Below are 9,189 nucleotides of genomic sequence, written 5' to 3'. Positions count from 1 at the left end.
CCTGCAAGTCCTTATTGCCATATACACTAACAGCCACAGGTTCCAGGGATTAGCATGAGACCATCTTTGGAGGGAGGCATTATTCAGCCTGCCCCAGTGCTCATCTGATCTGATTTGCGGTGTGCACTGACAAAGGCCTTCTTTAGAGATAGCACAAAGATAAACTTCAGAGTGGGGAGCCCTGATCGTGAAGGTGCTAGATGGATGGTGAGGAAGCCGGAGTTTGAGTCCTGCTTTTCCATGGCCGCAGGGTGTAGTGGTTAAGAATACATGGACCCGTTTTGAAATCCCAGATCTGACTTATTAACTGAGTGACCTTGGGCAAGTTGCTTTCCTCATCTGCGGAGTAATAAAACCTCCCGGGCGGGGCTGTCCCTGAGATTATAAATGGGTTACTCTATGCAAAATACCTGGCACAGTAAGTGTTTTAAGAAATGACTGCCCTTCCCACCCCACCTCTCAGGTATGAAGTCATGCTTGTCAGCTTTTTTTTTTTTCGAGACAGAGTCTCACTCTGTCGCCCAGGCTGGAGTGCAGTGGCAGTGCCATCTCAGCTCACTGCAAGCTCTGCCTCCCGGGTTCATGCCATTCTCCTGCCTCAGCCTCCCGAGTAGCTGGGACTACAGGTGTCCGCCACCACACTCGGCTAATTTTTTGTATTTTTAGTAGAGACAGGGTTTCACTGTGTTAGCCAGGATGGTCTCAATCTCCTGACCTTGTGATCCTCCTGCTTCGGCCTCCCAAAGTGCTGGGATTACAGGCATGGGCCACTGTGCCTGGCTGTCAGCTTTTTTTCTAACTTTCTAAAAGCTGAGAGCATTTCACCCATACACATTTACGCCATTATAAGAGACAAGGTGCATGTAGCCTGCTCTGCTATTGTTTCTGTCCTAAGCTGGGAGAACAGGGTTTTGAGTGTATAAAGCCCTAGGTCTACCAGATCGTTAGCTGGAGTGGAGAGTGAAAGTTCATGTAGAGAATGGCTTTGGGTATAAAGGGATCAAAGAGGGAAAAGAAGATGAAAGAAAAGAGATAATATGGGATCATGGGACTTAGGAAGACAGGAAGGGTCATTTGAGTTCACCTCTATCACCTGGGTATCATACTGTGTCAGGAGTTGGTTCCTGCCAGTGGGTTCATGGTCTCACTGACTTCAAGAATGGAGCCACGGACCTTCATGGTGAGTGTTACAGCTTTTAAAGATGGCACAGACCCAAGAGTGAGCAGTAGCAAGGTTTATTGTGAAGAGCAAAAGAACAAAGCTTCCACAGCGTGGAAGGGGACCTGAGCGAGTTGCCACTGCTGGCTGGGGGCGGTGGCCAGCTTTTATTCTATTTGTCCCCTCCCATGTTCCGTTTCTGTCCTATCAGAATGCTCTTTTCTCAATCCTCCCCACGAGTGGCTACTTTTAGAATCCCTCTGATTGGTGCATTTTACAATCCTCTTGCTAGCTACAGAGCACTGATTGCTGCGTTTTACAGAGAGCTGATTGGTGCATTTTACAATCCTCTTGCTAGCTACAGAGCGCTGATTGGTGCGTTTTACAATCGTCTTGAAAGAAAAGTTCTCCAAGTCCCCACTTGACCCAGGAAATCCAGCTGGCTTCACCTCTCAATACCGGACTATATGGATGTCTGTTCCTCAAGTGATAGAGAATGTCTTCACCCATAGAATTTAGGTAAAGATTTTTATCATGAACAGACCTTTTTCAGTGGAAAAAAAAATCTTGAATTTCAATGTCCGTATCTGTGAAATGGACATTATGAAGCATATCCCATCTTGCTCCAATTATATACAAGTCGAGGTACTGTTTGTGAAGTGTTGTGGAAGTGGTTTTATGCTCTGCACATTTAAGCCGGCACCATAACTAATCATTGTTATGAGACACGGCAAGGAGGGGCAGTGACATTCACCCAACTTCAAAACACATTCATCCTGGATCAGCAGGCCTGTGTCAGCCTGGAAGAAACAGGCAACACAGCTAAGAACAGGACTTTGCAACAAAAGAATGCAAAAAACCACTCTAGATCTCCTCTCTGTGTAGCCAATACAAATGCTTCCTTCTTCAGGACACACTGCGAGCTGTGTGTGCGTCTGCATCCAGCTGCCTCCAAGGAAAAACAGCCAGACAGATGAAGCCCATCCTCCAACCCCCAACCTCTCGGTGTCTTGTTTCAGTCACTCCTCCAAACCTGAACACTGTTTCCTGTTTCTAAGGAAAATGACTTAGAAATGGCTCATGGGAGCCTGCTCACTCCCAGGCTACCCCGCAGCACCCTGGCAGTGAAAGGATCAGAATCAACCAATTTGCTTTTCCTTGAGTGCCCAAGAACCAGGGGAAATCCACATCAGGATGACGCCCTCAGGGCTTTGTCAGGCACAAAAGCGTCGAGAAGTCAGTGAGTCGCTTCCGCACTCACAGGGCTCCCAGGGCTCGCTCTTGGGTGTGGAGTCCTATTCTCAGCAACACAACGATTTTCTCCTATGGGTCAAATCTCGGTTTGGTTTTACTTTTTGGCTTTGCTCCAATTACTTTCTGGGACAGTCTTAATCCCTGGGCCTCAGTTTCTCCACTTTCCCGTTAAGAGGGGTATGCTGACTTAATCACAGGGAAGTATGATTTGTATATGTACAATCCTCTAGGACAACCCCCTCATTTTGCAGACAGGGAAACTGAAATCCAGAGAAGGGCAGTGGCATGGCAGCTCTCACACAGGGGATGTGTGCGAAACTAAGTCTCTCACTCCAGCTCTGTAGCCATTAAATGCAAATCAAATCATCTCAGCACCGTCTGGCTTCTTCCCTCACTATTCTATGGGTCTTCGTCTTATCTCCTCAGCCAGCTCCTCAGCTCCCCTTGGGCAGAGGCCATGGCTTGGCCTTCTTTTATGTCCCCCCAAGTGCCCAGGCCCATGGTGGGATTCTCTGGTCACTTGCTGATTGCAAGGGCTGACTGATGGAATGAAGAACTGGTGGATTTGAGTTGGGAAGATGCCAGAGTGATCCAGACCTTGAAGCAGGCCCACATGGGCAGGTGTGGCTGGGGGCTCTGGCTAGCCGCTTACCAGCTGGGTGGCCTTGGACAAGTTTCTCAATTTCTCCAAGGCTCAATTTCCCCAACCATAAAATGGGCATGACAATACCCAATCCACGTGATTTGACGATTTAATAAGATACTGCATACCTGACATGCCTCATCAATATTAAATTGTTTCTGTTGTAGTTATTTCTGTAATGGGGGGATAGGCTTACTGGGCACCAAGATGGGGCAGGAAAAGAAACAATGAAAACATAATGGAAAGACATAGTAAAGCACAGGGACACCACCCCTGAGACTGGGGAGCACCGTGGGACTGCTGTAGGTCCTGGTGGTTCTGGAGGAGAAGGTGAGGCCGACCGAGGAGGAAGAAAGCAATGCAGAAAGCTTTAAGCTCCTTTACCTGTAATTAGTCTGCAAACTCCACCCTGGCACCAAGGTGAAATGGGCGGGGCCACTACTCCCATTTCCTCACACACCCTCCTGCCGCAGATTACCCCTTCAGGCAACTCCAAGGCAATAGTCAGTGTTTGCCTTGACCTGGCTTTGCTGCATACCTCTAGATTTGACTTGCAGACCACAGACCCCTCCCAGCAATTGATGCTACCCTGCAAGTTGGCTCCTCCAGAATGCCCAGACCATAACTCGCTACCGGCTCACCAAGATTCAGCTGGGCCAAGGAGATAAGAAGGCCCATGCGAGCCACTGGTGTGGGGCAAGCCACTCTGCTGGGTGGAAACTCGGTAGGCCACCAAGCTGAAGGGATGTTTACAAGCTATGGGGGCAGAGGGATAAAACGGTAGAAAGGTACTTTTAAGAAATCCCCTCCCAGGGGTCAACAACCGAGGTGCTAATGCCTAGGTGAGCTCAGAAAACAGCTTCTGGCCACGTGGCTGTGGCTGACAGGTGAGGTTTGGCAGGTGTTTCTTCCAACTCCTGAAGCAGGCCCTCTCCAAGGTGTCAATCCTGTGCCTTATACCTGCACTCAGTGAACCTCTGCTTATCCCTAATAATAAGCAGTGAGATAATGATCACACTGGAGGCATCTGACATTTTAATGGAGACGGAATAAACAGGAAACCAGTAGGAGTAAGGAAATTGGCATTGGGATCCAGAAGGCTTGGTTGTGGGTTCCAGGGACCACTTTTCCGTGGACTTTGCACATGAGACTCTGCAGTAAGGGGGCAGATGATACAATTTATTTCAATAATTTAACACCAAAATGTTCTTCTCTAAAAAATGTGCTGGGCACCAGGCCCAGTGGCTCACGCCTGTAATCCCAGCACTTTGGGAGGCTGAGGCAGGTGGATCACCTGAGGTCAGGAGTTCAAGATCATCCTGGCCAACATGGTGAAACGCCATCTCTACTAAAAAAAAAATATATATATATATATATGTGTGTGTGTGTGTGTGTGTGTGTGTGTATTAGCCAAGGGTAGTGGCGGATGCCTGTAATCCCAGCTACTCGGGAGGCTGAGGCAGGAGAATTGCTTGAACCCAGGTGGTGAAGGCTGCAGTGAACAGAGCTTGCGCCAGTGCACTCCAGCCTGGGAAACAGAGCAAGATTCTGTCGAGAGAAAGAGAGAAAGAGAAGAAGAGGGAGAGAGAGAGAGAAAGACAGGGAGGCAGGGAGGGAGTGAGGGAGGGAGGGAGGAAGGTCGGTCCAGGGCATGTTCTAGGCCTTGCTTCTTCCATTCTCAGACCTCACCTGGGAGTTTCAGGGAATTCATTTTGGCCAGTTGACTTTGATTGAGTACATCCCATGTGCCTAGCAGTGCCCCTGGTGTTAGGGACAGGACCCAGAATACAATCCATTCCCCACCCTTAAGAAGCTTTCAGTATAGCAGAAAAGAAAATAATCATACCTATTTTACAGATGAAGAAACTGAAACTTTAAGATTCTGATATCATTGAAATATTCATGTTTTTTCTTTCATTAATTTAGAAAATTTTTATTGCGTCTACGTGATGTGCCAGGCACTCCTTGAGGTGCCGCAGGCTGATACAGGGAAAAGTCAGGCATCTTCCGCCCACATGAGACACCTATACAGACAACAACAAATACATGGAACATATCCCATGTATTTTGTGCACAGAAGCTTTATGACTTTTGTCCACGTCGCTTCAATTTCACCCTTTAAATGCCATTCACTGGATAATGGAAAGCTATGATTGGAGTGTATATATGAAATACAGAGGTGTACACACACACACACACACACACACACACACACACACGCCACTGAAACTGCTGCCCCAGATCTCAGGGAGGTATGGGAAGAAGGGTACCTGGAGAATGATGGCTGGAGAATGATAAGAAAGTCATGTCCAAGCCGGGCTCAGTGGCTCATGCTGGTAATCCCAGCACTTTAAGAGGCCAAGGCAGGCAGATCACTTGAGGTCAGGGGTTTGAGACCAGCCTGGCCAACATGGCGAAACCCCGTCTCTACTAAAAATAAAAAATTAGGCCCAGTGTGGTGCCTCAGGCCTGTAATCCTAACACTTTGGGAGGCAGAGGCAGGTTGATCACGAGGTTAAGAGATCGAGACCATCCTGGCCAACATGGTGAAACCCCGTCTCTACTAAAAATACAAAAATCAGCTTGGCGTGGTGGTGCTTGCCTGTAGTTCCAGCTACTTGGGAAGCTGAGGCAGGAGAACTGCTTGAGCCCAGGAGGCAGAGGTTGCAGTGAGCCAAGATCGCACCACTGCACTCCAGCCTGGTGACAAGAGCGTGACTCCACTCAAAAAAAAAAAAAAATAGCCAGGCATGGTGGCGCACACCTGTAATCCCAGCACTCAGGAGGCTGAGGGAGAATTGCTTGAACCCGGGAGACAGAGGTTGCAATGACCCGATATCACCATCATACCACTTCATTCCAACCTGGGGGTGAAAAAGTCATGTCCATTTTATATAGTGGGCTGGTCCTTCAAGAGGAGAAGACAGCATTACAGGCTAAAGTCCAAGTGGAGCATCCAGCCTACATCATGACAGGGTTAAGAGCAAGGACTTCAGAGCTAGTCAGTCAGATCTGATAACTGCCAATGGGATCTAGAGAAAATCAATTTATCTCTAAATCTCAGCTTTCTCCTCTGTAAAATGAAGACAATTGTGTACATCTCATAAGGTGTCAACATACTGAATGTTCTGAAGATTTAAGGAAATCTTCTGTGTAACATGATTGGCCTGTCATAACTGTGTCCAGAATTGGTGAGTTCTTAGTGTTGCTGACTTCAACAATGAAGCCACGGACTGCAGCGGTGAATGTTAACAGCTCCTAAAGGCCGCGCGTCTGGAGTTGTTCACTCCTCCAGGTGGGTTCGTGGTCTCGCTAGCTTCAGGAGTGAAACTGGAGACTTTAGCAGTGAGTGTCACAGCTCATGACGGCAGCACGGACCCAAAAAGTGAGCAGCAGCAACATTTATTGTAAACACCGAAAGAACAACTCCCACCACAACGCACAAAACAACACCAGACAGTTGCCGCTGCTAGCTCCGGCAGCCTGTATTTATTCCCTTATCTGGCCCCACCCACATTCTGCTGATTGGTCCATTTTACAAAGAGCTGATTGGTCCGTTTTACAGAGAGCTGATTGGTCTGTTTTTGACAGCATGCTGATTGGTGTGTTTACAATCCCTAAGCTAGACACAGAGTGCTGATTGGTACATTTACAATCCTCTAGCTAGACATAAAAGTTCTCCAAGTCCCCACCAGATTAGCTAGATATAGAGTGCTGTTTGGTGCATACACAAACCCCGAGCTAGACACAGATTGGTGCATTTACAATCCTCTAGCTAGACATAAAAGTTCTCCAAGTCGCCACCAGATTAGCTAGATATAGAGTGCTGTTTGGTGCATCTACAAAGCCTGAACTAGACACAGAGTGCTGATTGGCACATATACAATCCTCCAGCTAGACACAAAAGTTCTCCAAGTCCCCACCCAACTTAGGAGCCCAGCTGGCTTCCCCTAGTGGGGGCTGGGGGCCCAGCTGCATGTCAGTCCTGGCACCGTGCGCAGGCACTCCCCAGCCCTTGGGCAGTGGATGGAACCCGGCACTGGGGAGCAGGGGGCGGGGCCTGTTGGGGATGCTTGGTCTGCGTGGGAGCCCACCTGGGGGTGGGGGGCTTGGACATAGCAGGCTGCAGGTCTCGAGCCCTGCCTTGCGGGGAGGCGGCTGAGGCCTGGCGATAATTCGAGCATGGCACAGGCTGGCCAGCAGTGTTGGGGGACCTAGCACACCCTCCTCAGCTGCTGGCCCTGGTGCTAAGCCCCTCACTGCCTGGGGCGGGCAATGCCAGCCAGTAGCTACCAGTGTGGGGCTGCCAAGCCCACGCCCACCCAGAACTCGAGCTGGCCCACGAGCGCCTGGCAGCCCTGGTTCCCACCTTCACCTCTCCCTCCACACCTCCCCGAAAGCAGAAGGAGCCGGTTCTGGCCTCGGCCAGCCCAGAGAGGGGCTCCCACAGTGCAACAGCAGGCTGAAGAGCTCCTCAGCACTGCCAGAGTGAACCCCAAGGTGGAGGAGGTGCCAAGAGCAAGGGCTGCTAGCACGTTGTCACCTCTCGTAAGAACTCAGGAAGCTATTATCACCCATCCCCATCATCATTATCAAAAAAAACTGCTGATAAAAGCACTCACCGGAAAGGAGTAGAAGGTGGTAATGAACCTGACAAGGGACTTTTGTGGCCAGGGCAGCCTGGGCAAGAAAGTGCTGAGAGAAGGACATTCCCTATCTCCCTGAAGATCTCCAGCAACCCTAGGAGAGACCCACATCCTGAGCTGGGCTTTCAGGGGCCCAGGCTGCATCTGGCTGGAGGGAGTTTGTTTTATGTGACAACTTGGGGCAGGGAGCCCCTAATTTGGTAGGGCCTTGAGGCCCTTGAATATGGACAGCAGTTTATCAGCCCTGTCTCCACCCAACCCCAGGAAGCTCTCAACTCATCAATCTCCCTTCCATAGAGCAGGTATTTTTTTTATTTTAAAATAATTGCCGCATCTCCGCTGCCGCTGCCGGTGCTGCACCCGCACCTTCTGCTGCTGCCACCGGGGTCTCCAGGCTGAGGAGTGCATCGGCCGCTGCCCAGCAGCGCCACAGAGCGGGGAGCAGGAGCCATGGAGCCTGCGGGAGGGTTGGCAGACGGGCAGATTAGCCTAACATGGCAGACCAGAGACAGCGCTCACTATCTACCTCTGGGGAATCATTGTACCATGTTCTTGGGCTGGATGAAAACGCAACCTCAGATGACATTAAAAAGTCCTATCAGAAACTTGCCTCGAAATATCACCTCGACAAGAACCCTGACAACCCGGAGGCCACAGACAAGTTTAAGGAGATCAACAAGGCCCATGCCATCCTGACGGACGCCACAAAAAGGAACATCTATGACAATTACGGCTCGCTGGGGCTCTACCTGGCCGAACATTTTGGGGAAGAGAACGTGAACACCTACCTCCTGCTGTCCAGCGGGTGGGCCAAGGCCCTGTTTGTCTTCTGCAGCCTCCTCAGGTGCTGCTACTGCTACTTCTGTGGTGCTGCTTCAACCGCTGCTGTGCTGCGGGAAATGTAAGCTCAAGGCGCCTGAGGGCGAGGAGACAGAGACAGAGTTCTAAGTGTCCCCTGAGGCTGCAGTCTGATGAGAGGGAGGCCACAGACACACCAATCGTCCTACAGCTGATGATGCGCTAGGGGCCACGTCCTCCTGGTGTCACCAGCATCACCATTATTCCTCGGTGTCTGTGCTGGGCACAGCTGGCTTGGGGTCTGTGGTTTCCTGGGCCTTGTGGCAGAGTTTCTCCCATGGGAGAAGTTGGTGTGGAAAGCATAGGAGGCCCCTTCCGACCTTCCGAGGTTGACATCGCATCCTCCACACAGTGTTTCTATCCTGGGTCTCCTTGTCACATGGACTCTGCAACTCCGGTCCTTGGAGGTGTGTCTTTCGCCCGCGTTGGAGTTGTTTGTCTGTCTTCCTGCACTTTTCCCGGCTGTGAGCTGGATTGATGGGGCCAGTCTCCTCCTCCCCTATCCTGGGGTCATTCTCCACATTCCTTCCAGCCCACCTGTCCTTTCCATAGCCTTTTTTGGACCTTTACAACCACAGATGGTAGCACCAGCCCGATCAGCACAGTCAGAGGGTAGGTTGTCCATGTGT

The 9,189-nt window shown here is 50.3% G+C and overlaps 1 pseudogene; it reads left to right on the top strand.

Annotated features, from left to right (window-relative positions):
• Window positions 1-8,155: 8,155 nt before the first annotated feature.
• On the top strand, window positions 8,156-8,616 carry LOC112630629 (annotated as a pseudogene).
• Window positions 8,617-9,189: the final 573 nt, after the last annotated feature.

This window comes from Theropithecus gelada, chromosome 8 (assembly GCF_003255815.1).
Source record: "Theropithecus gelada isolate Dixy chromosome 8, Tgel_1.0, whole genome shotgun sequence".
NCBI lineage: Eukaryota > Metazoa > Chordata > Mammalia > Primates > Cercopithecidae > Theropithecus > Theropithecus gelada.
Note: the sequence above shows the minus strand (reverse complement) of the source record. Positions and strands in the feature narration are given on the sequence as shown.